This window comes from Pinus tabuliformis, chromosome 4_1 (genome assembly GCF_031772625.1).
Source record: "Pinus tabuliformis cultivar Carrire ecotype Pingquan chromosome 4_1, CPIR1, whole genome shotgun sequence".
NCBI classification, from domain to species: domain Eukaryota; kingdom Viridiplantae; phylum Streptophyta; class Pinopsida; order Pinales; family Pinaceae; genus Pinus; species Pinus tabuliformis.
This window is the reverse complement of record NC_142303.1, coordinates 136856944-136881579: the sequence shown is the minus strand read 5'-3', so window position 1 is coordinate 136881579 and position 24636 is coordinate 136856944. Positions and strand designations below refer to the sequence as shown.

The following is a 24636-nucleotide window of genomic DNA, read 5'->3' as shown; positions in this document are numbered from 1 at the left end:
TCTTATCTCTCCCGTTTTCTTCCTAGTGGGCACTAGATTTGAAATCCATTCTGAAAATCTAATAGGTGCAATTATTCCAGCTTGGTACATTCTTTTGACTTCCTTTTCAATGAGAGGAAGGAGGACTGGATTAACCCTTCTAAGTTTTTGTTTAAAAGGCTTTTGATTTTCTTTTAAAGGTATTGTGTGTTGGATGACCGAAGTATCATAGGACTTGAGGTCTTCATAGCTCCATGCAAAGACATCTTGAAACTCTTTAAACAGCTCAATATATTTCAGTTTTTGGTCGGGAGGCAAGGCTTTGGACAATTTTACCATTTTAGGGTCTTCTGCAGTTCCTATATTACAGTCCTCAATTTCTGCATTTAAAGGTTGCATTTTTGGCTTTCTTGGTATATCATTTGAATCAAAAATATCCTCTAAAGGAGTCAAGCCAGTGGGCAAAAAATTATCCTTCAACTCAATTACTTCAGATTCTCTCTCGGCAATTTCATCAAGGTCCATTTGTTTCAGCTCTTGTAAAATTTTTGCTGGTGAAGATTTTTGGATGCAAATGTGATTTGCTGTTTCAGCTGATATATTTTTTTCAATTTTGTCTATTTGCTATTCTTCACAAATGGTACTTGTATCTATGTTTGTGCTTGAGATTTCCTCTTTCAAAGTCAAGAAATTATTAATTTGTGTATCATTTTCGAACACCCGCCATTTTTTAACATTGTCTGGAATAGCAGGTCTGTGTTTAATCTCAGCAGTGAAGTGGTGGTTAGGCTCAAATGGAAGCTTACAAGTGCTAGAAAATGTTGCCAAACTGTGAGCATGTAAATTATGGTTTCTTGGAATTTTGGTGAGATGAGACTCTAGAAAGCTATTGAGTATTTCCATTGCTGCCCCTCTGTAAGCTCTCAGCCTAAGATCATTTGTAACAAAGTTCCCCTTCATCTGTTGGATAATCAAATCTGAGTCCCCTAGAATTGAAACTTTAGTTGCCCCTAGATTTCTAATCAGTTTGAGTCCCAGCAAAAGGGCCTCATATTCGGCCATATTGTTTGTACATCTAAAATTCAGCCTATATGCATGTCCTTGAGCATGGTCATTTTGCATGTTGTGTATCCAAATCCCTGCCCCTGCTCCCAATTTATTCACTGACCCATCAAACTCTAAGTACCATAAGATTTCTTGATTACCACTAGGATGAGGAGTTTTAGAAACTGTCTTAGTGGGCAGATTTGGGTTTTGTAACTGAGATGGTTTGGCTTGTTTATATGTTATATCAATTATTTCAACCATTTTTTGAGCTTGAGCAGTAGATTCTTCATTTATGTCTCTTGCTTGTGCTAATTCTAGAAGTTTGTCATTAGTTTTGGGACACATTTCAGCATTGTATAAGATGAACGAATCCATATCAGAATGCATGGAATAAATGGGGAAATTTTGGGGTTTCTCTTGACTGCTGACCACATATTTCATCAATGTTTCCTAGTACAATCTCTTTGGCTGGCCAAAGACTGAAATGGTGGCATAAGACATGTCTAGCTGCAAGGATCTCTGAAGTTTTCCACCCCAAGATCTGGACAAAAGCATTCCATACTTTGGTGGGATATCAGCTACCACTACATCCATTAAAATAGTCTTGGCAGGGTATTGCACTAGAGATACACACAAATCTTTGATTAGGCCTAGACACCTGACCTGGCTGGAATCAAATGAAAATAAGTCTTTATATGGCCGTGTGATATCTAGGTCCAATCTTTCCATCACAGTTTTAGGCATCAGATTATGGGAAGCTCTCGAATCAAACATTGCATTATGCAGTACTTTTTCATGAATGTTTAGGCTTACATAGAATGGGGGAACTCCTCCATCTACTATTTTACCATTCACCTCAGGACCAAAGATCAGTTCTGGTTGGTCATCTAAAACATTGACTGCATCTCTATTCTCTGATATTTGAAGTGACTTGCTGATTTGTTCCCTATAAACCTCATGTTTAGCCAATTCGGACAATGGAATGGCTATTTTTAACTTGCCTATTTCTGTTTCTAGGTTGAAAGGTTTTTACACTTGAATCTTTGTGTTCCGCGCAGCAAGGTTTTCCTTTTCTGCTCTGTTTTCAGTGGTTTTTTCTTCATCATGAGTGTTGTTATGTACTAAATTTTTTTTGAAATTATTTTCTAGAGAGTTGTTTGCATTATTTTTTGGAGGAAAGGAGGTGGATGGTTGATTATTTGATGGCTGTAAGTCTGATATGTCCTCAACCATGGGTTCTTTTGGATTGAGGTCTGTTTTAGCAGGGAGTTCTGTCAGGGTAGTTTTATCCTTTGCTTTCTTAGGCTGCTTGGTATCTTTCAGCTTGCTAGGTTCAGGCACATCTACCGTTCTGCTTCTCAATTTGTATTGTTTATGGACCTCATAGACCGCTGCATCATATCCTTCTCTGAAATCAAATGATTCTTCGGATTTGGTTTGAAATTGGTTGAAATTATGAGCTTCTTGGTCATCTTGTGTTAAAAAGATTTGTTGTTCACTGTTTAGTCCCATTAGGTTGATTTGAGTATCCTTTGTTGGCTCACTAGAGGTTGATGCTTCGGCATAGTTCTCTTGAAATGGGGGTCTGATATTCTGATCAGGGCCAGCCTTCCCAATGTTAGGATTTTGATTTTTTCTAAAGTTTGGATTTCTAGTGGTGTTACTTGGTTGACCTTCCCAAGAAGATTTTCTTTCAATGGTTTCCACTCTATCACCCAGTCTATCCATTCCTTTGATGATTGCATCTAGTTTTTGCTCAAATGTTGAAGGCTCTTCTTTGAAGGGAGTCCTTCTTTCAGCTCTAGCTCGGGCTCTTTTAGAGATCAGATTTGCCTCTACACTAACAGCTATGCTCTGCATGTCTTCTAAGCTTGGAGGAGCTCTTTCCCTTAGTTGATATGCCATGTCAGAATCAAATCCATCAGGGAATTTGATCAAGGCTAAGTCAGGTGGGGGTCTAAGGTTCTGAGGAATAGCATTGTAGACGTTATTGAATCTAGCACAATAGTCTTGGACAGTTTCTTGTGGGCCTCTTTTTAAACTTTCATATTCTGATAGGATATGTAATGGGTCCTTCTTCTTTTCCCATCTGTTCAAAAAGGTTTGGTAAAGGGCATCCGGATCAGCAATTGTGTTTGCAGCAAGTGCCCTAAACCAGGTCCTTACATCACCGGTTAAGCTTTGAACAAAAATTTTCATTCTAACATCGTTATCATCAATTTCATAATTCTCAAAGTAGTCCATCATTTTCTTAGTATGTTGTTGGGCTGTATAGGAGCTAGTACCATCAAAATATGTAATTTTGCTTTGATAATCTTGAGGCATAGCCCCTGGATTTGCAGGCAACTGTAGAGGGGCATATCAGTTTTCCATATTTACATGTATAAATGGGACAGCTGGGAGCACAGGGATACAACTGAGATAAACAGAGTGGATGGAAGAGTGGAATATGTGCTTTGAAGTGATGATGGTAAAATAGAAGAAGCTGCAGCAACAGTAGAAAGGATTACTACTTTTCCAGGAGGTGATTGGGTAAGATTTTGTTGAAGTATATCAAGATTTAAATCAACAGAATTTTCTAGACTTTCTTGTCTTCTTAGGGTCTTGGAGATCAAGTTAGGCTTTTCAAAAATAGTTGGAGGATTAGGATCTAGATTTGATCTAGTATAACGAGTTTTCTTTTTTGTAGCTAGCTTCTAAATCTGTTTTTGGTATTTTTTGGAAATATAATGATGCTTTTGAAAGTATTTCTCTAGGAAAGTATGAATTGTGGAAGTCTTGAATTTTCCTAAAGATCTTTTGAAAACTGAAGGAAACTGATCAAATTTTTGAGACAGTTGTGTAAATCCTATGGAGATTGACTGAATTAGCTTTTATTTACTCCTATAAATGCACATCAAAAACAGTTTCAAAGGTTACCTGGCTAACTTCAGGCTCCATCTGTAGCTTTAGAAAATAGACAGCAGTAACAAACATAGTCATTCAGTTCCCCAGTGGAGTCGCCAATGATGTTATCACTCAGGTTGTTCCCCAAAAGTAGTGGAAAAGGGCATATGGCCGAGGTAACCACTAACCAGTCTTTTAGCTGCAGATTCTAGCCAATCTACAACCAGAGAGGGCTCTCTCTTTATGATTTAGCTTTGTTTTGTTATATGTTAGGCTAGTTATGAAGTGCAGATAGTTGTTTGATGTTTGGATGGTGACATTCAATAAAACAGGACTGCAAAGTATAAGAAGTTTAGACCATTGGGTTAATGGAGTCAAATGAAAATAAACTTCTGGGTATGGTTTCTTTGGCAAAAGGAGGAACTACAGAGCAAGATGATTAACCACGGAACAATTTTCAAGTTGGAATAAGATGTAATGGAGTCAGGGAATGAAAGGAAGTTAAAGATATTTCATTATGCTAACAGAGGGAAAATGAATAAATATTATCAAGGAGCAGTTAAGAATTCCTTAATTATATTCAGAGTGTAAGAACCAGGGAGACAGGAGCAGTCAAGAATTCCTACCTATGCTAGTCATGTAGAAAACATAAAAAATTACAGGAATTGAACATAGAGTACAACAAAGTAAATTCTGGGCTATTCTTTTTCCCTGCAATTTAGAACATGGTATTTAGATGATATATAAAACATAGAAACAATAAAACATGAGTTAGAAAAGACTTATTGATCCATGAGACAATCCAAGAATTCTGCAACATATTCTTCTGTCATTAATTCCATAACCAGAGAGTTCATCAGCAAAGCATTCCAGCAATATTTATTCAAAGGGGCTCTCAAAATTTATAGCTCAGGTCCAGAATGATATTCACCAACCAAACCCCCAATACATCTCTAGGGGAGGTATTTATACAAAAAGAGTTACAAAATATCTCATAGGGAAAATATCAAGCAATAACTTTATCCATCTACTTCTTCAAAGGTAGTAAATGACATTGAAAATAGAGTGTAATGAATGTAGGAGTAACTTCCTCTATACTGACTACCTTAGGTGGTCTAATATATTTGACTTTTAAACTCAAAAAGTCAGCTGGTAGCTGTCTCTTTCATTTACGTTCCTGCGTTGATGTCCCGACCCTTTCATCCCTTCCTGATTCCGCTTTAATGCATTTTGGCGTGAATTCCTTCCTCTGTTGTTTTCATTTTTCTGATATGTGACACGTGCATTTGAATTTGATTATATGCAGATGATCAAAAGAGAATTAAAACTACCTTGGTAAAATCTCCAACATGCTCTGCCACCATTGGTCTGTTGGCAACTGGTGTCTTTGTAGTTTTATCAATATTTCATCAACTTCAGTATACTTGTAGAAATTGGGTTGGACTTCAAAAAGATGTGTTATTTCATGCTCAATATAGGACAGATTTTCCAACTTGTCATATAAGCTTTGTCCAAAGGGAGGTACTATGTCTTCTGAAGTGCTTGATGATGCTGTGATCTGATTTGCAAAATATGTGTTTACCCTGTGAGCATATTTTTCATGTGTCAATAGCCTATGATTGCTGGTTAACAAACTGGGTAGACCCTTTTGCTGCAAGATTGTAAACTTTTCTGTAAAAGCATTTATTTCTATCTGCATTTCTTGACACTTTCTCTCCAGATTTTGTACAAAATTCTTCATAGTTAGCACCTTTTTAATTGTCAAAATTGTACATGTTCTGTCTCCGATATCTAGAGCTGCTAGTTGCTCTCTGGTATGAGTATTCAAAAAATGAATTAGTTTATTGGCCTATTCGAGCATGTTTCTCAATAATGCTCTGGCCTTTTGAATCTCCACTCGGGCTGTCTCTATCAATTCGATTTGCTCATGGATAGTCTGTATTCATCTCCATTGATCAGTAATGGACTGGCCAATTTTAGTCCACAAAATTGTTTTGATCTCTGACAGAGTTTTATGAAGAGTCAGATCTTTCTCCAAAGATTTTACCTTATTTTCCAAGGCCTTTACCTCTCTTGTTTTTTCAGCCACCGTTATTTTTTATTTATCATAGCTTACCTCTAACTTGGCCAGTTTTTCTTTGGCTTCCTTTAGCTCTGCCATTCGGAGTCCTAAGGCCTTTATTTCCTCCATATCTTTTACATGCTCATGCTGGTATCTGGCACTGTTGTTGTTGCTACTATTGAAGTATCTGTGGCTGATGTACCTGTTGTCGATGTTGGGGCAGTGGGAGGGACTGTTGTTGTTGTTGTAGAAGGAGCCGTTGTAGCTATTGGGGCTGTTTGAGCTGGGTGAGAGGCCAAATCTCCCTATTTTTCCTGCAATGCCTTCTTCAAAGCCTGCTCTGTTTCACTTGGCCTTTGATTCATTTTTATTAACAACTCCATCATATCTTCTTCTTCTTTTTCTTTCACCATCTCTGTGGCCTGCAGATGCATAGTAACTAACAATTTTAAATATTTCTTGAGGGCAGCTATGTCATCCTCCTTTTTCTTTATCAGTGCTTTTATTGCCTTAGGGTCCTTGGGAATATGTCCCAGCTCAATGATGATTTCTTCTAAGGAATTTATCCTGTTGTCCTTGGCTAGAGAGGATACCTTTTCCAACTCTAATTGAGCAGATGTATTGTTTAGTGAATTCTGCAATTGCTGAGCTAGTATGGCTTTATCTACTAAAGTGGAATAAACCATTTCACCAGTTTGTTTGTGCAGCTCAACCTGGTCCAAAGGGTGAATGTCTTTGGCCAGAGCCTCCAGATTTGTTCTAATATCGTCGGTAGCCGACTGTGGCTACTGCACTGTGGGCTTGAAATGACTCAAGATCAATTTCCCTTCCTTGATATCATAGGCAGACATCAATCTCTGCTGTTTGGCAGGAGTCATTTTGAGGAACTAATTGTGAAGCTACATTCTTATTGGCTCATTTTGTGCCTTGATCTCCATGAATGTTCTCTTAATATTAGAACTTTGTTTGCTTTGTGGCCGTGCTGATGAGATTTCCATAATAGGTTGTTTTCCAAATTGCTGTCCATGAGAACTAGTAGGTGATTCTGTCACTGGGGAGGTTAGTGGGCTGGCTGCCCTTTCACTTCTTGGACTTTCAATGATCTCCTCAATAACTTCCTCTTCAGGTGGAGGATCCACTCTCTGCCTATTTTCTTCTGGTTCTTTAGCTGGCCCACTTGTTGGTGTGTCCTCTTCCCGGTCCCTTTTTCTGCCCTTCTCCTCATTGAGAGGAGTCTGCAATGCTGGTATCTCTAGTGCATGGGTCTAGGGAGGAGGAATTTGCCCTTGGCCTTGCTGCTGTGATGATGTTGGCTGATCTGTCATTTCTTGTTGCTCTGAATGTAGCACTTCATTGCCTTTGGATGTACTTGCAGGAGGAGTATTTTCTTGGGCAGGTTGTTGTGCAATCGTAGTAGATGATGTGCCTGCTCCAATGTGTTGAGGCAATTTGAAAGAGACCTGTCCAAAAAAGTCTAGGTCAAGAGTTTTTTTAAGGTCTTTCATTGCCTGCTCCATTTTCTCTTCCTCAGTAATCTGTTCTACCAATGTACCTTCTACCCATTCATCTTGATTAGCATATTGTTCTATATCAGGGATTCTACAATGTTCATAGCCTGATAGCCTATATTTTGTCTTTCTATCATGGATAAATCCCTTTGGGTCATAGGGTACCCACCAAAAACTCCTTTTTAGTTTGAGTTTCTCACTTAATATCTTTTCAGCATCTTTCCACCCTTCCTTTTTGTTAATGATGGGGGGGCCTAGTTGGTTTCTTAGCTTCAGCTGAGCCTTTTTCTTCGCCCCATAAAAATGAGTCAAATTTGAGCTAATAAACTACCTAAAGTATTCAAGGGCAAAAAATCTCATAGGCACATACTTTGGCAGCTTGTAGGGGCACAATTCACAGCCATAAATCCTGATCTCTATGTGATTTTGGTAAAAGTACTAGTCACCTATTTTATAGCTTTTGGACAGCTGCAAGATTTTCTGCATTTCAGCTGAGAGTCTGGGAGGGGGACTTCTCATCCACAGAGATGAGACTGGATATATGAATATATCAGTGAACTCACAATAAGTATAAGGAGAATTATGGACTATATGGAAGACTGGGGTCCAAAATATGACAGATCTCCTTTCTCCTTTTGCATCCAATTTCTTGACAGGGAACTAAAAACTATCTATTTGATAGTATAAGAACAGATGATATATATAGGCTGTATACTTAAAAACCCCTTCTCTATTTAGGCTCATGAATTGTTCATGGATTTTGTTGCTAATGAAGGTCGCAAAGTCAAACTTGATGGCAGGAGGGTTTCCTGGAATAAATATAGACATCAGAGCTAGAATGGTTTCATCAACATACTCACTTGTTCTAAAACCCAGGACATAGGATATCATGTCAATAATAGTTCTCCCAACTTCATTGAAATAGACATGGTGAAAAGGAGGTGAGTCTCTGGGCTGGGAGTCTAGGCTCATGAATAACTTGGCAATTTGTCCTATTTCTGCAGAGGATAGTTTGGAGCCTTGGTCCAGCAAATGTTTCATAGAAAAAGGAGCCAGAGGCTGATTAGGCTTGAAATGCAACATCTCATTGATTGAGTCAAGAGTGATATAGAATATGTTGGGTCCCTATAATACTAGTGATTACCCCATTACTATTGTAGTTATACCCCTTATTAATATTGTTGTGCCCCTATTGCCCCCATATTGTTATTACTGTGCCCCATAGAATTCCTCTATTGTTATTTTTGTGGCTTTATATTATTATTGTTAGGTCGGCTGGATTATATTGTGACTCCTTAGACTCCTATATATAGAAAGGAGGTTTTGTCATTTGAATCATCCAAGAATTGTTCATTTATGTAATGTAAAGGAGGTTACCCCCTCGAAGAGGCTAAATTCTAAGGCGTTGATCTATCTTTTCTATCTTTTCTTGAGCTGGTTTCATAACATTTGGTATCAGAGCTTTGGATTCTAGGGTTTCGCTGCTCCAAACAGGTCATCGTGGAATTTTCGCTATAACTTGTTTTCTGCAATGTTTCAGAAGTTACAAAAAAAACCCATTTGAGAAGAAATCTCTCTGAACCTCGGGTCTGAATTTCAGAGCTTTGCACGCTATATTTACTGAGATATGATCTGAGGAAGTTGGTCTTTTTGCAGACTCCTGAATTACATTCCAAACAGGTGACCTGGGGAAAATCGTCATAACTTTCTCTCTGGGGATCAGATTGAAATTTCGTAAGAAGGTATAGAAAGAGGACAGACTGTAGTTTCTTGTATGCATGTTTCAGATCCAAAGGTAGAAACAGTGACTCGTGGCATGTCGTACAAGTTCGCTCTACTGAACTAGTCTATAATCAAGTCACTGTGGGAGATTTCGCATAACTCTTCCTTGGAGAATCCAATTTGGGTCAGACTTGTGGCATTGGAAAGAGGACACAGAAGGCTACTACAGGACACAACTTCAGAATTGGATGATCTGAAATTACAGAGATACATCAGATTCAATATCAGGCTTCTACAAAGTGAAAAAAGGTGTGTAGTTTTTTTTTTTTTATTTTTTGCGTAAGCTTGGTTTGAAGGAATTCAAAGGGCATAGTAAAGCATTATTATCGGTAACTGATGCCCCGAGGAAAGAAAATGCAAACACCTAGTAAGGAACCTGAAAGCTCTAGCATGACTCATGAAGAAGAGGAAGAAATGCTACATGATATATCAAAATTACAAGAACAAGTGCAACAAATGTCACGCTCACAAAAGCTAACAGAAGCTAAGATAAATGGCATGGAATCTAAGATAAAGGGCGTGGAAGCTAAGATGGATGATTGGAAGACAGATTTGAAGACAGACATGGAAGAATTGGAGATAGATTTGAACACAAACTTGAAGACAGGCATGACAAATATGAAGACCGATTTGACAAATTTTCTACAAGAAATATTTACTAATGGTGAAAAGGTAGTAAAGGAAACTCATGATGTGAACAAAAGAAATGTTAATCATGATTCCATAGACTCTAATGTTGGATCGAAGACCCACCATATTCCAAAAATCGATATGAGGAAGTTTGATGGCAAGGATCCCGCCACATGGATATTACAGATGGAGCAATTTTTCGATCTCAATAATGTGCAAAACACACAAAAGGTACGTATGGAAACTTTATATTTGGAACCAAATCAGTTTGTATGGTATCAATGGCTTTGCTCTCGTAAACAATTTATCACTTGGGCAATTTTTACGGAAGAATTGATAGCACATTATGAGGATACAAAAAGCAACACTTTTTTTAGCCAATTGATAAGTCTCAAACAAAAGGGTTCAATAATGGAGCACATTGAGGAGTTCCAAAAATTGAACATAAGGGTAAAAGATATTCCAGAGGAGCATAGGATTGATGTGTTCATAGGGTCTTTAAAGGATAATATCCAACATGATGTTCGCCTTTGGGAACCTGATTCATTAGAGAAGGCATTCAGGTTAGCAAGAAAAATGGAAAGCAAAATTATGGCAACCAGGAAGCATACCACTCACAACTATAAAGACGGAAGTGTTGTTGCCCCTAGTCTTCCACAACCTATAAGGTTGACACCACAACAATTGGAAGAAAAAGAGCAAAAGGGCTTTGTTACAGTTGTGATAGCAAATACACTAAAGGTCATAAGTGTGCTGAGAAGAAATTATTCTACATAGATTGTGAAGAGGAAGAAGAAAAGGAGCAAGAAAGGTCAAAAGAAGAGGATATACTCCAGGAACAAAGCCTAGATGAAGAACAAATAAATCCGACCATATCTTGTAATGCATTGGCAGGAATTACCACTCCTCAAACCATCAAGATAGAAGGACAAATCAAGAAGAAAAAGGTAATAGTGTTGATTGATTCAGGAAGCACCCACAATTTTATTCATTGTAGGGTAGCAAAAGAATTGAATTGCTTCCTATATCCAGCACCAGAGTGTCAAGTGATGATTGCAAATGGAGGAACAATAAATTGCTCTGGAAAGTGCCATAATATCAAGCTATCCATGGGAGAATATGTATTGACTAGCCCAATGCTTTCCATTCCAATGGGAGGTGTTGATGTTGTACTAGGAGTCCAATGGCTACAATCCTTGGGTACAATAGCTTTTAATTTTCAAGAACTTTTCATCAAATTTTCTGTGGAAGGAAAGGAAGTTGAATTAAGGGGTATTGCAGGGAAACCAGGAAAGATAATCAGCTCTAATGGTATGACAAAGCTTCTAAAAAAGGAGCAAAGAGGTGTAATTGCACAATTATGTTCGCTAGATGTTTCCACATCGGAATCATCTATTTCTCCAGATCTCCAAAAAGTCCTGGACAATCATTCCAAGGTATTTGAGACTCCCAAAGGTCTCCCACCTATGCGTGATCATGATCATGCTATTCATCTGATTCCAGGAAGTGTTCCTCCAAACATCAGGCCGTACAGATATCCCTATGTCCAAAAAATGAAATTGAACGTATGGTTGCAGAAATGCTAGAGGCTGGTATAATTCAACCGAGTCAAAGTTCTTTCTCTGCTCCAGTAGTATTGGTGCACAAGAAGGATGGATCATGGCGCATGTGTCCGGATTATAGGGAGCTCAACAAGCTCACTATTAAAGATAAGTTCCCCATTCCTGTCATTGATGAATTACTGGATGAATTGCATGGATCAATTTACTTCACCAAGTTGGATCTTCGTTCAGGATATCATCAAATCAGAATGAAGATTGAAGACATTCCAAAAACGCATTTAGAACTCATGAGGGTCATTATGAATTTTTGGTCATGCCTTTTGGCCTTACCAATGCACCTTCAACATTTCAAGGTTTGATGAATTCAATTTTCAAACCATTCCTTAGAAAATTTGTGTTAGTATTTTTTGATGATATACTAATCTACAACAAGTCTTGGAAGGATCATGTTGAACATGTTGACAGGGTGCTACAACTATTGGAGGAGAAACAATTATATGCAAAAAGATCCAAATGTTTCTTTGGAGTCCAGGAGGTGGAATATTTGGGTCATATTGTATCTCATGAAGGAGTTAAGGTAGACCCTAGCAAAATTAAAGCCATTAAGGAATGGAAAATCCCCACATCCATAAAGCATCTACGAGGACCTTGGGTTGACAGGGTATTATCGCAAGTTTGTTAAGAATTATGGGAGAATAGCAGCACCTCTAACAACATTATTGAAGAAAGATGCATTTTCATGGACTTCGGAAGCAACAAAGGCCTTTGAACATCTTAAAGAGGCAATGTGCCAAGCACCGGTCTTAGCTACACCAGACTTCACAAAAACCTTTATTGTGGAATGTGATGCTTCAGGAAATGGAATTGGTGTTGTTCTAATGCAAGATGAAAGACCCATTGCTTTTGAAAGTCGTCCAATCAAGGGAAAGTTTTTAAGAAAAGCTATTTATGAGAAGGAAATGTTGGCAATACTCCATGCACTTAAGAAATGGCGACCCTACCTAATGGGAAGACACTTCAAGGTAAAAACGGATCATGATAGCCTTAAATACTTTTTAGAACAAAGATTATCCTCTGAAGAGCAACAAAAGTGGGTCACAAAGATGTTGGGTTATGACTTTGAAATCATCTACAAAAAAGGGAAGCAAAATGTGGTGGCAGATGCACTCTCAAGAAAGGATGAGGATGTGGAAGCATTGTTGTGCGCCATTTCTATTATCCAACCAGATTGGATAAACGAAGCAAGGGAGGAATGGAAGAATGATGAAGAAGTGTGGGCACTTATTCGAAAGCTACAACAAGATTCCAGTATGTCTGATACATTTAGCTGGCAAAATGATTCGTTATGGTACAAAGATCGCTTATACCTCTGTAAGAATTCCCAGCTAAAACAAAAGATTCTTATGGAATTGCACACTTCTCCCTTAGGAGGGCACTCAGGATTTTTAAAAACTTACCACAGGGTTAAGAAGGAATTTTTTTGGGATGGCCTTAAATCAGATATTCAAAAGTTTGTGGCGGAATGTTTGGTTTGCCAACAAAATAAAGTTGAAACAATTAAGACACCAGGTCTATTACAACCTTTATCCATTCCAAGCCAACGTTGGGAGGAGGTTTCAATGGATTTTATCACAGGTTTACCCAAGTCTGAGGGAAAGAGTGTCATCATGGTGGTAGTTGACAGACTTACCAAGTATGCACACTTTTGTGCATTATCACATCCATTTAAAGCCAGTACAGTTTCTACTGCATTTATGGAAACAATTCAAAAGCTACATGGAAACCCAAAGATTATTGTAAGTGACAGAGATCCCATTTTCACTGGAAATTTTTGGACATAATTATTTTCTTGTCTTGGTACTCAGTTAGCTCATAGCTCATCTTATCATCCTCAATCTGATGGGCAAACTGAGATAGTAAACAAATGTTTGGAAGGATATCTTCGTTGCTTTGTATCTGATAAACAGACACAATGGGTCAAATGGTTGCCTCTGGCTGAATGGTGGTATAACACTTCCTTCCATACAGCAACAAAAATGACCCCATTTATGGCACTTTATGGGTATCAACCACCATCCATCACATCATATTTAAGAGAAAATTCTAAGGTTCAGGCAGTGGAACATCACATCGAACATCAACAACAAGTCCTCCAACTCTTAAAGGATAACCTCGTGTTGGCACAGAATAGAATGAAACAACAGGCAGATCAACATCGCAGTGAAAGAAGTTTTGATGTAGGTGATTGGGTATTCCTATGGCTACAACCATATAAGCAAATGTCCCTCAAGCAAGCTAAGAAGGATAATAAATTATCACCAAAGTATTATGGTCCGTACAAGGTGTTGCAAAAGATTGGTACTATGGCATACAAATTGGAGCTTCCTGCAGCTTCTCGATTGCACCGAGTTTTCCATGTTTCATGTTTAAAGAAGGTTATAGGTGACAAGCTCCCAGTTCAAACAATATTGCCAGAACTTGACAAGGAAGGAAAAATTATATTGGAACCAGAAGCAGTCATAGAAACAAGAACTCGACAGCTACGAAATCGATCAATTTCAGAGTATCTTATCAAGTGGAAGAACTTATCCGCTGAAGATTCCACATGGGAGGATAAGAATTTTATGCAGCAGTATCCAGAACTACTCAAGCGTTGAGGACAACACGCTTTTGAAGGCGAGGGGCATGTTGGGTCCCTATAATACTAGTGATTACCCCATTACTATTGTAGTTATACCCCTTATTAATATTGTTGTGCCCCTATTGCCCCCATATTGTTATTACTGTGCCCCATAGAATTCCTCTATTGTTATTTTTGTGGCTTTATATTATTATTGTTAGGTCGGCTAGATTATATTGTGACTCCTTAGACTCCTATATATAGAAAGGAGGTTTTGTCATTTGAATCATCCAAGAATTGTTCATTTATGTAATGTAAAGGAGGTTGCCCCCTCGAAGAGGCTGAATTCTAAGGCGTTGATCTATCTTTTCTTGAGTTGGTTTCATAACAGAATAGGACAGTGCCATTTGGGGACATGACTGCCCTTTGAGTAGGCTCATAGTTAGCACAACACAAGTGGATTATATATGGAAATACATTGACTGATGAAAGATAATATATGGGCAGATTGGACTCCCGATGCCATAGAGATCAGTCTTGTTTAGGTAGTTGTTTCTAATTTCACAAAATGTTTGCAGATGGTTTTTGATACCCATTAAGTCTTGTATTTAGATGTCCCTATCAGCTAAGGGCAACCATTCCAGCTCCTTGTGTGGTGCATTCAACGGGGCAACATTGAGGGCCACTGGAGGTTCCATTTTCAATCTTCTGTGATTTTTTTTATTTGGAATTTGGGCTTTCACAGCAACAGTGGGTAAAATATCAGTTTCAAGAGCTTTCTTCGGGAATTCCAGGCCAAAATGAGCTTGAACTTCTAGCTAAATAGGTAAATTTGCAGAGGGAGTAACATTCTGAGAAATTTCTCAGAAAAATGGGCCGAACAAAAGTTAAAATGCAGAGGTTTGTAGGCAGCACTGTAATTTTAATTCAAATTTTGGTTATGCGAGTAGTTTTTACAGAAAAATTTGGAAAAACAGGGTCTGAAAGAAGAATTTGGGGTAAATACCTATTTTATAGGCGCTCTGTGAAAAATGTGGACTGCAGACCGAGCTGAAGGGCTAAGCTGTGGATCGAACGTTCACTGGATGGTGAACTGTTCAGTGGAAATGGAGTTTTGGCCATAAAAACCATGCAAAAGCCACATAGAAAATACAAAGTGAAATGGACAAAAAACGACATTTAACGACTTTTTTGACAAAAAGTTTGATTTTGGTGGGTTTTTGGCATGCTTTGGTCAGGTGACGTCAGCATGGCATCATGATTTTGTGGTATAGAGGGGTACGGAGACTGACTTGGCAGTGACGTGGCGGACACGTCGGATGATACGGAGGCGGGGTGGCAGATGACATGTTTGATGACGTGAGGGTGACGTTGGTGCGGAGGGGGCATAGGCGGTAAGTGGTTTGGCCATCCATCAAGTGTGACAGAAGTCAGTGATTGCACATTCTGAATTTGTTTGCAAAAAATAGGATAGTAGTGGCATTTTGGACTAACACACTTTCCTGGTCTTTTCTTTGGGGTTCATTTTCTTTCTTTCTTGACCAATTCATTCTTTTTGCCCTTTGATTTTTCTTTTAGGGCATACCTTCTTTACATTCTTTTAATTTTTTGGTTTTCTGAAAATATGGAATCTTTGCAGCATGGAAAGGATGATCATATTTGGCATTTCCATAGTAGATCATGAAATATGACCCCTATTGGTATATAAATCTAACAGGACCAAAAACCATTGCATCCAGAAAACATGTGCGAAAATCATCCACAAAACCATAGGTGGGTCCGCCCAACCTAACATAGGGTCCAAAAACAAAATTTTCTGGGGCGCTGCCTCGGACCCCATAAAGTGGGGTTATAGATACACCTCAAACCCTTTGTGACCCCCCCCACTACACAATCAGCGCAACAAAGGGGGGCTCCGTCCTCCCTCTAACCCCCCAGTTAACTACGTGGGCTAGTCGTGGAAAGAATATAACACAACCCAACATTCTCCCACTTGTTGTTTTCTTTCCACAGGGGGCCACAAGAGAGCTTAGTCATCTTTCTAGCCCTGAAATGCCCATTGTCTCTCTACACCAAGAGAACTTCTCAGAGCTCACAGATTTTGTCAATTCATCTGCAGTATTCTTCAAAGTGTTCACCTTTACTAACAACAACTTTTTGTCTTCTATCATATCCCTCACAAAGTGGTACTGAACATCAATGTGCTTTTTCTTTGAATGATATGCGGGGTTCTTTGCCAAGAAAATTGCACTTTGGCTGTCACGGTATATCCTTATAGATCCTTTTACTAACCCCATACTTGAACACAATCTCTGCAACCAAACTGCTTCCTTGCTTGCATGAGCGGTTGCCATGTATTCTACCTCTGTAGTTGATAGTACCACTATAGATTGTTTCTTACTCATCCAACTAACTACACCTCCAAATAGGTTAAACACATACCCACTTGTAGATGTTCTCTGATCCAGATCTCCAGCGTAGTCTGCATCATCAAAGCCACAAATATCCTACATTCTGTCCAATCCTGATCTTCCTTGGTAGCACAAACCATAATCACTAGTGCCACGCAAATGCCTGAAAACCCACTTCACTGTTGTCCAATGCTCCTTCCCTGATTTTGACATAAACCTGCTCAATACTCCCACTGCATGTGCAATGTCTGGTCTAGTACAGACCATTGCATACATCAAGCTACCGACTGCACTTGCATATGGAACACGGGACATGTCCTCTTCCTCTTCTTTTGTCTTGGGACACTGTTCAGCAGATAACCTCACACCTACAGGAATAGGAGCCTTCACCGGTTTACTATCCTGCATATTAAAGCTCTGCAATATTGTCTCAACATACTTCCTTTGGTTTAACCAGAGCTTCCTCTTTGCCTGATCTCTTTTAATTTCCATGCCCAAAATATAGTTTGCAGCACCAAGATCTTTCATGTTTAATTTGGAGGATAATTGGGTCTCCAAATCCTAGATAATTTCTTTGTCATTTCCAACCAGCAACATATCATCCACATACAAGACCAAATAAATAACATAGTCACCAATTAATTTAAAATAAACACAATGATCTGCTTTGCTTCTGGTGAAGCCAAGTCCCCATATAAATGTATCAAATTTCTGATACCACATCCTTGGTCACTGTTTTAACCCATACAGAGACTTCTTTAACTTGCATACCAGTTCTTTCTTACCCTTCACCACAAAGCCTTCAGGTTTCTTCATGTATATTTCCTCTTCTAGATCCCTGTGAAGAAATGTTGTCTTCACATCCATCTACTCTACCTCAAAATCAAAAGGAGCAGAAACACATAAAATTAATCTAATGGAAGTTACCTTGGCAACAGGAGACAAAATATCACCAAAATCAATTCCCGACACCTGTGAGTAACCTTTTGCTACCAATTGAGCTTTGTATTTCTCCACTTTTCCTTCTACATTTGTCTTCTTCTTGAACACCCATTTGCTACCAATGGGTTTCCTTCTAGATGGCAACTCCACCATATCCTGAGCCTCATTTTTGTTCAAAGATGCCATTTCATCAGCCATGGCCTCTTTCCAGAGTTTTCCATCCTCTAAATCTACTGCTTCCTTCAGAGTTCTGGGATCATCATCCATAATAGATAAAGCAAAATTTGAACAGAAAGAAAATGGACTATACCTTTTTGGCTGCCTTCTTTCTCGAATTGATCTTCTCACACCTGGATTTTGTGGCTCTTCATCTTCTAATTCCTCCTCTGTTGTAGAGTCTGATTCTTCCTCCTTAAGCTCAAACTCTATCTTCATAGGTTCCTTTGGTTGGAATTCATGTTTAATAACATCTTTTACCTCTCTGAACACCACATCTTGTTTGTACACAACCTTCCATGTGACTGGGTTCCAAAGCTTATAACCCTTTAAACCATCCTTATACCCGATAAAGATGCACTTTTCAGATTTACTATCCAACTTGGTTCATTTCTCCTTTGGAACATGTACATATGCATCACATCCAAATAGCCTCAAATGTGGAAGAGAGGGTTTCTTACCAGTCCATACCTCTTGTGGAGTCTTATCCTCCAATGTTGATGAAGGTGAGCTGTTGACCAAGTAACATGCAGTATCCACCACCTCTGCTCAGAATTCCTATCCTAACCCGGCACCACTGAGCATGCTTCTTACCCTTTCCATCAACGTCTTATTCATTATTTCTACAACTCCATTTTGCTGAGGTGTATATGGAGTAGTCTTCTGTCGTGAGATACCACACTTATAGAATTCTTCAAATTCCTTGCTACAAAACTCTCCACCATTATATGTCCTCAACAGCTTTAACTTCTTTTCTATCTAATTTTCCACGAGAGACTCAAATTCTTTAAGCCTGTCAAAGGCTTCAGATTTATTCTTAAGGAAATATATCCATGTATTCCTTGAGAAGTCATCTATAAATGATACAGAGTACACAGACTTACCCAGTGATGGAACCTTCATAGGTCCAAACACATCATTGTGCACAAGTTCTAATATCTATTTTGCTCTCTTACTACCACAGGGGAAACTCACCCGATTCTACTTCCCATATACACAATTTTCATAGAAATCAAAATCCAGAGAACTATTACCCATATCTTCTACCATACCTTTACCATGAAGTATTTGAAGGCCCTTCTCTCCAATATGTCCAAGCCTTTGATGCCACAGCATGGTCTTCTATCCAGAGACCACTAGATTTTCTCCTCCACTTTCAGGAACCACAGAACTATTGCACCCATCAATAACAGTGCTACCTTGCAGCTTGTACAGATTTCCAATTTGAACTCCCCGCATCAATACCAGTGCTCCTCGAACCATTTTGTAGGTATCCTTCTCGAACGCTATTTTTACACCTGCATCATCTAGCTTGCTTACAGAAATTATATTTCTGGCCAATGCAGGAATATGCAGAACACCTAGAAGTGTTCTAACCCTTCCACCTTGCAACTTCAACGTTACTTTTCCGCGATCAATGATTCTAGCTTTCCTATCATCCCCTAAGAAGACATCACCACCATTGCATTTCTCATACTTGCAGAACCACTCTCTATGGGGAGTGAAGTGAAAGGATGCACTTGAGTCAATCAACCATGCCTCATGATCTACATGTGTACTTGAAGAAGCTAAGTACACATCCCCACCTTCATCTAAGGTGGTTTTTGCCTCTACAAAAGGAGCATCATCAGATCCCTTTCCTTTATCAGTAGCTTTAGATTTACAGTCCCTTTTGTAGTGCCCTTCCTTTCCAAATTTCCAACACACCACCTTTACAGGTTTTCCTCGAGATTTAGATCTCCCTCTAGATTTAGATCTCCCACTCAATGACTTATTTTTGTTTCTATTCTAGGACCATCCTCGTACAGACAAGGCATCACCATTCTAGCTCTCCATATTTTTTTGTCTCATCTCCTCCGTCAGCAAGGATGAGACTATTTCATCAAACTGCAAGGTAGTTGCATTGCTACCTATTGCAATAACCAGACTATCCCACGAATCTGGTAGAGAACACAACAAACTAATGCACTTATCTTCATCTGAAATTTTAATATCAATAGATGCTAACTGACTTACCACAATATTAAATGCATTCAGATGCTCTGTTTTTAATATCAACAGATGCTAACTGATTTACCATAGTATTAAATGCGTTCATATGCTCTATCACCGAGTCTCCATCTTTCATCCTCAGGTTATACAACTTTTTCCGCAGGAATAATTTATTCACTAGAGACTTAGATTGGTACAAAGTCCCTAACTTGTCCCAGAAAGCCTTCGCCGTAGCTTCCCCTAATACATTCAACAATACTAAATCTGAGACACATAATCGTATTGTGCTCTTTGCCTTCCGATCCAACTTCTTCCATTCTTCATCGAACACTCCCGTTGGTTTAGTACCTAGATCTACCGTGATCCATTGATCTTTATCCACCAATAGATCCTCCATCTTGAGTTTTCACAACTCAAAACTCTAACCATTAAATTTCTTGATCTCTATCCTTCCACTGCTCGCCATCTTCTTTCACCACCAGAATCGATCTCACAGATCTCCCACTGAACAGGGTCTACCATAGGCCCGAGTGAAACCCCTCAGCAACAAAGGCGTCCTCTTGAAGCCAAAACTGCTCTGATACCAAATGTAGGTTTTAACCCCATACAGAAATTACCTGCATACAAATTCTAAAACATAGAAAATAAACAATGCTAGAGCATAACACATAAAAAACACATATACACAGAGATTTTCCCCTGGATCCCAAAATCGGGACTACCAGCTTGATTTTTCATTATTTTCATTTCAATGTTATAATACATATTTATACAGGCCGAAGCATCCAATACCATGGACCGAAAACCATTGCATCCAAAAAACATGTGCGAAAATTATGCACAAAACCATAGGTGGGTCTGCCCAACCTAACATAGGGTCCAAAACCAAAATTTTCCGCGGCGCTCCTGGACCCCATAAGTGGGTTACGGGTACACCTCAAAGCCCTTGTGACCCCCCCCCCCCACGCTACACAATCGACGCAGCGAAGGGGGGCTTTGCCCCCTCTCTAACCCCCTAGTTAACTACATGGGCTAGTCGTGGAAGGAATATAACACAACCCAACAATCAAGGAGATTACCAATGGTGGAGTAGCTCAACTTGTGAAATTGAATGGAGATCCATTTCCTGGAAAGGTAAATGGAAGTCGATTGAAGCCATACACTGGGGATTTGGCCAGATGACTATATGATCGTAGCATAGTCTTAGCACTCCAGGCAGCTGCAAGGAGGCACAAGACTATAAACTAGATTGTTTGGGTTGTAGAGTTGCGTAATGAGGGGTCTGCGAGGAATCGAAGGGTGTCACAGTATCAGAAGATGCATGAAGGGAGATGTGATACAGGACAAGAGGCTACGCAACATAGCCGGAAAGTGACCATTACTGACACTACTCATGATTTGACTACCAGAAGGCGATTAAGAGGAGTGGGTGGTTGAACTTTAAGGCATTTAGGGCTGAAATCAAGTGTGAAATATTTGGAAATATGTTGCTAATCTCACATTTATGAATGGATTTCGAGGGGAATGATTGAATTTGAATTTGAAATTGCCTATAAATTACAGATGGTCACCCATCGAGAAACACTTTGCATTCTAAGAATTTCTAACTGTTATTGTCTATTACGTGATCTCTTTGCAAATTTGCTTGTAAGGCCTATGTCTGAGTCTAATCAGAACTTCTTTAATAGTAGCATGTCTACACTAGATGAGACTGCTAGTGCTGGGGGCATTGTCATCTCTAAGGGAGATGCCCCTAAAGTTGTGAGTATGGAGGTTCGCCTGGCAATGCCTAAGGCATTGAGGTCACCTAGGCCAAAGCCTATGCCACCGAGAGAGGCTCCCAAGCTGAAGAAAGATAAAAAAAAAGAAGATGCTATCGGTGCATGAGTCACTAAGGAAACATGCAACTACATAGGCACAGCGGAAACAAAAGCCAACCGCGTAAGAGAAAGGAAAAGTGGTAGACCTGGAGGGTGATGAGGGTGTGGAAGACATAGATGTTGAGGGGGTAGACCCTATTTTGAAGTTGCTGGAGTACATCCCTCCATGCCAAGGCAAGGCGAAGGTCCTGAAGGACCCAGATGAGGGACAATTCCTCCTGAACACACCCCTGCTACCAGAAAAAATCTCTTTTGAAGGTCCGTGCTTGGTGCATGTCCCACATCTGAAACTTGAATATTGGGATTTTGGAGACGTTGAGCGGTTACCCTACCTAGCTACCGACACCTTCATGAAGCGAGTATTTTACAAGGAGTCTGGTGTCACCGCGCTGGAACCGGTGGAATGGATTAGTTGGGTAAACAAGGCAGGGTTGTTGAACCTCCTATGGGTGCCTCACAACAACTGTGCCCCCATAAACTTAATAGTTATTAAGCAGTTTTCGTGCCTTGTGCATGACGGGTGCTTGTGGTTGACTAAGGCAATACCAGTCACTGATATGAGGGTCCATAGGATCACATTACTCCCTCACTCTGGAATAAATCCTGTAAAGGCATGTGGTAGAAAGATGGGCGAGTGTGACCTTGCTGAGAAAATGAAGGACAAGTTCAAACTTGTCAAGAAAGTGCGTGGGTATTCCATCTCTAGTATTACTGACCCCGCAGTGAAGGTGGCCACCCAAATTTTGGCTGGCAAAGTGATGAGGAAGTGTTGCACGGATGAGATTTAGGCACGAGTGGTTTTGTTAGCAACTCAGTGTGTGGAGGGCATACAGTTCAACTGGGCGCACTACCTGTTCAGCGAGTTCCTTGTGAACTATAGAGCGGCATAGTACTAGAGTAAAACTTTCCATTACTCATGGCTCTTACTATCAATTGTGTTGGTCACATGTGATTTGCCAGGGGACAACCAGTTTCCTCTGATTTAGATATATTTACCAGAAGTAGTGAAGTTTTCTTTGCTATGGGACAAAAAGGATGTTGCACGGGTTCGAGAAACTAAAGTTTTTTGGGGATTAATGGAGATGAGCATTCATATGGCCATCAACCGAAAGCCGCGGTTGTCACCAACCATTTTTTAGTAGTTATCTAGGTATGCGGAGTTCAAAGTAGACTTCCACCACATTTACATCTAGGCACTAAAGGATCCAGACCATAAGTGGTATGATCTCCCCTACTTGGCTATGGATGATGCCATCACAGAGGTCCTCAAGCGATGGCTAGAAGATTGGAACACATGATCAGATTTGACCGCTAGGACTAGAAAGTCTGCAAAGAAGCAGAAAAAGGAAGCGTTCTGACTGAAGGTTCAGCAGTTGGCAGAAAAGAGGAAGAAGGCGACTGAGGAGAAGGCCCACACAGAAGCATAGCACGCCATAAAGGAGCAAATGGAGAAGAAAGAGTGTGACTATGACAGAAGTCATAAATATCCTTCACCTCAAACAGAGGAAGCCGAAAAGTCAGGGAATGACAGTGGAGATCTGGAGATCACTCCTTTTCATGTAAAGCTACATTGGAAACAGGAAGAGGAGGGACAGTGAAAGAAGACTAAAGCCTCCAAATCATCACTAGATCTAATCACCTTGACGGAGGGTTACTTGGATGATATTGGAGATAAGGTAAGGGATACGACAGCGGAACTGCTGCAGCACTTCGAGCAGTAGCATAAGCAGGCACTAAGTGCCATACAGACAGGTCTGCGTGAGCTGCAGATCCAAACAACTAGACTGCAGGCAGGTGTAGTGCAAAGCAACATGACATCAACTATTTTGGTGTCAGGGACTACTCAAGCCACTGAGTTGGTTTGATCCTTGGATCTCTGGGTAGTCACGGTGCCAGATGGAGCTCTGAATGTGGTGGTGGAAGCTAAAAAGGCTACTGTCAGTGCTTTAAAGAATATTGGTTTGAAATTGGCTGTGCTCCCTAGTGAATTCCTTTACACATTGCAAGCAGGTGTGATTGTAGAGCTTAAGGCCCGAGAGCATCACAAGCTGAGCATGATCAATGAGTAGAAAGTCAACAGCGAACAAATATTCGTTGAGAAGATAGCCATGCTAGAAGCTTGGAAGAAGGTTCAGGAGAATAATGAGCACACCGCAGCAGTGGTAGCTGAAGCATGTAGAACCATTCTGGAGCTGCATATCCCAAAAGAAGCACTGGTGGAGGCCAAGATTAGGAAGTTGGCTGTAGGTGTGCATGATGCAAGGACAAAGATGGCCAAGGTTTAGTTTGAATTGAACCTTAGAATCATAGAGATTGAATTGAAGACACAACCTTCAACTCCTCCACAGGTCAGAGACTAGCACGAGGTAAATTTAAAGGATGGAGTTGCGACAGTAGATGTCGCGGTGGTGGATTGCATTGCGCTCTTTGAATAGTTGATGGAGGTCATTATAACTCTGCAGGAGGATCCTAACCTGTAGAGGCTGAACACATAGGCCCAAGAATTGCAGCAGAATTATGACGAAGCAAGAATGACGATGTGCATTGTCGCTATATCAGAACGATTGGCTAAGCGTAATGAGGCAAAGTAGTTGCTCAAACATGTGGAGGAAGTGCAATGAAAAGAAGCGATCCTCAAGGCTAGATTAGGGCCTTGGTTGGACGAGGCCTATGTCATCTCTAATACCATTGAAGATAAGTTGGTAGGCCTACATAGGACACAACATAAGGTCAAAGAAGATAGTGTAGGACCAATGATTGAGCAACTCAAACAAGCAGCCACGCAGAGCACGACCGACGTAGCAGTAGCGCAAGTCAAGCTAGGAGGTCTCCAGAGTAAGATCTCAGCACCATATGAGTGACTTGGGGGTGAGTCACAATATTTTTTTTGGGGGCTTGTTGGGATAGAGTCCCTTGTGGTCAATTTTGGGGCAAAAGCTCAAGTTTTTGGGCAGAAAGCCCAAGTTTTTGTGATGTAAAGTGTAAAGTCTCCACAAGTTGTGGTTGCAAAGCACGTAGATAGTAAGTGTCATAAAGGGATTTTCCCTTCTTTTGTGTAAGTTGTGTCAATGGATTTAGTAGATCTACCCATCGTCCATGGACCATGGGATTGTATAAAA

The 24636-nt window shown here is 39.9% G+C and overlaps 1 pseudogene; it reads left to right on the top strand.

Annotated features, from left to right (window-relative positions):
• LOC149174586 (uncharacterized) overlaps positions 1–21524 on the top strand; it is a 102832-nt pseudogene extending 81308 nt beyond the window's left edge.
• Positions 21525–24636: the final 3112 nt, after the last annotated feature.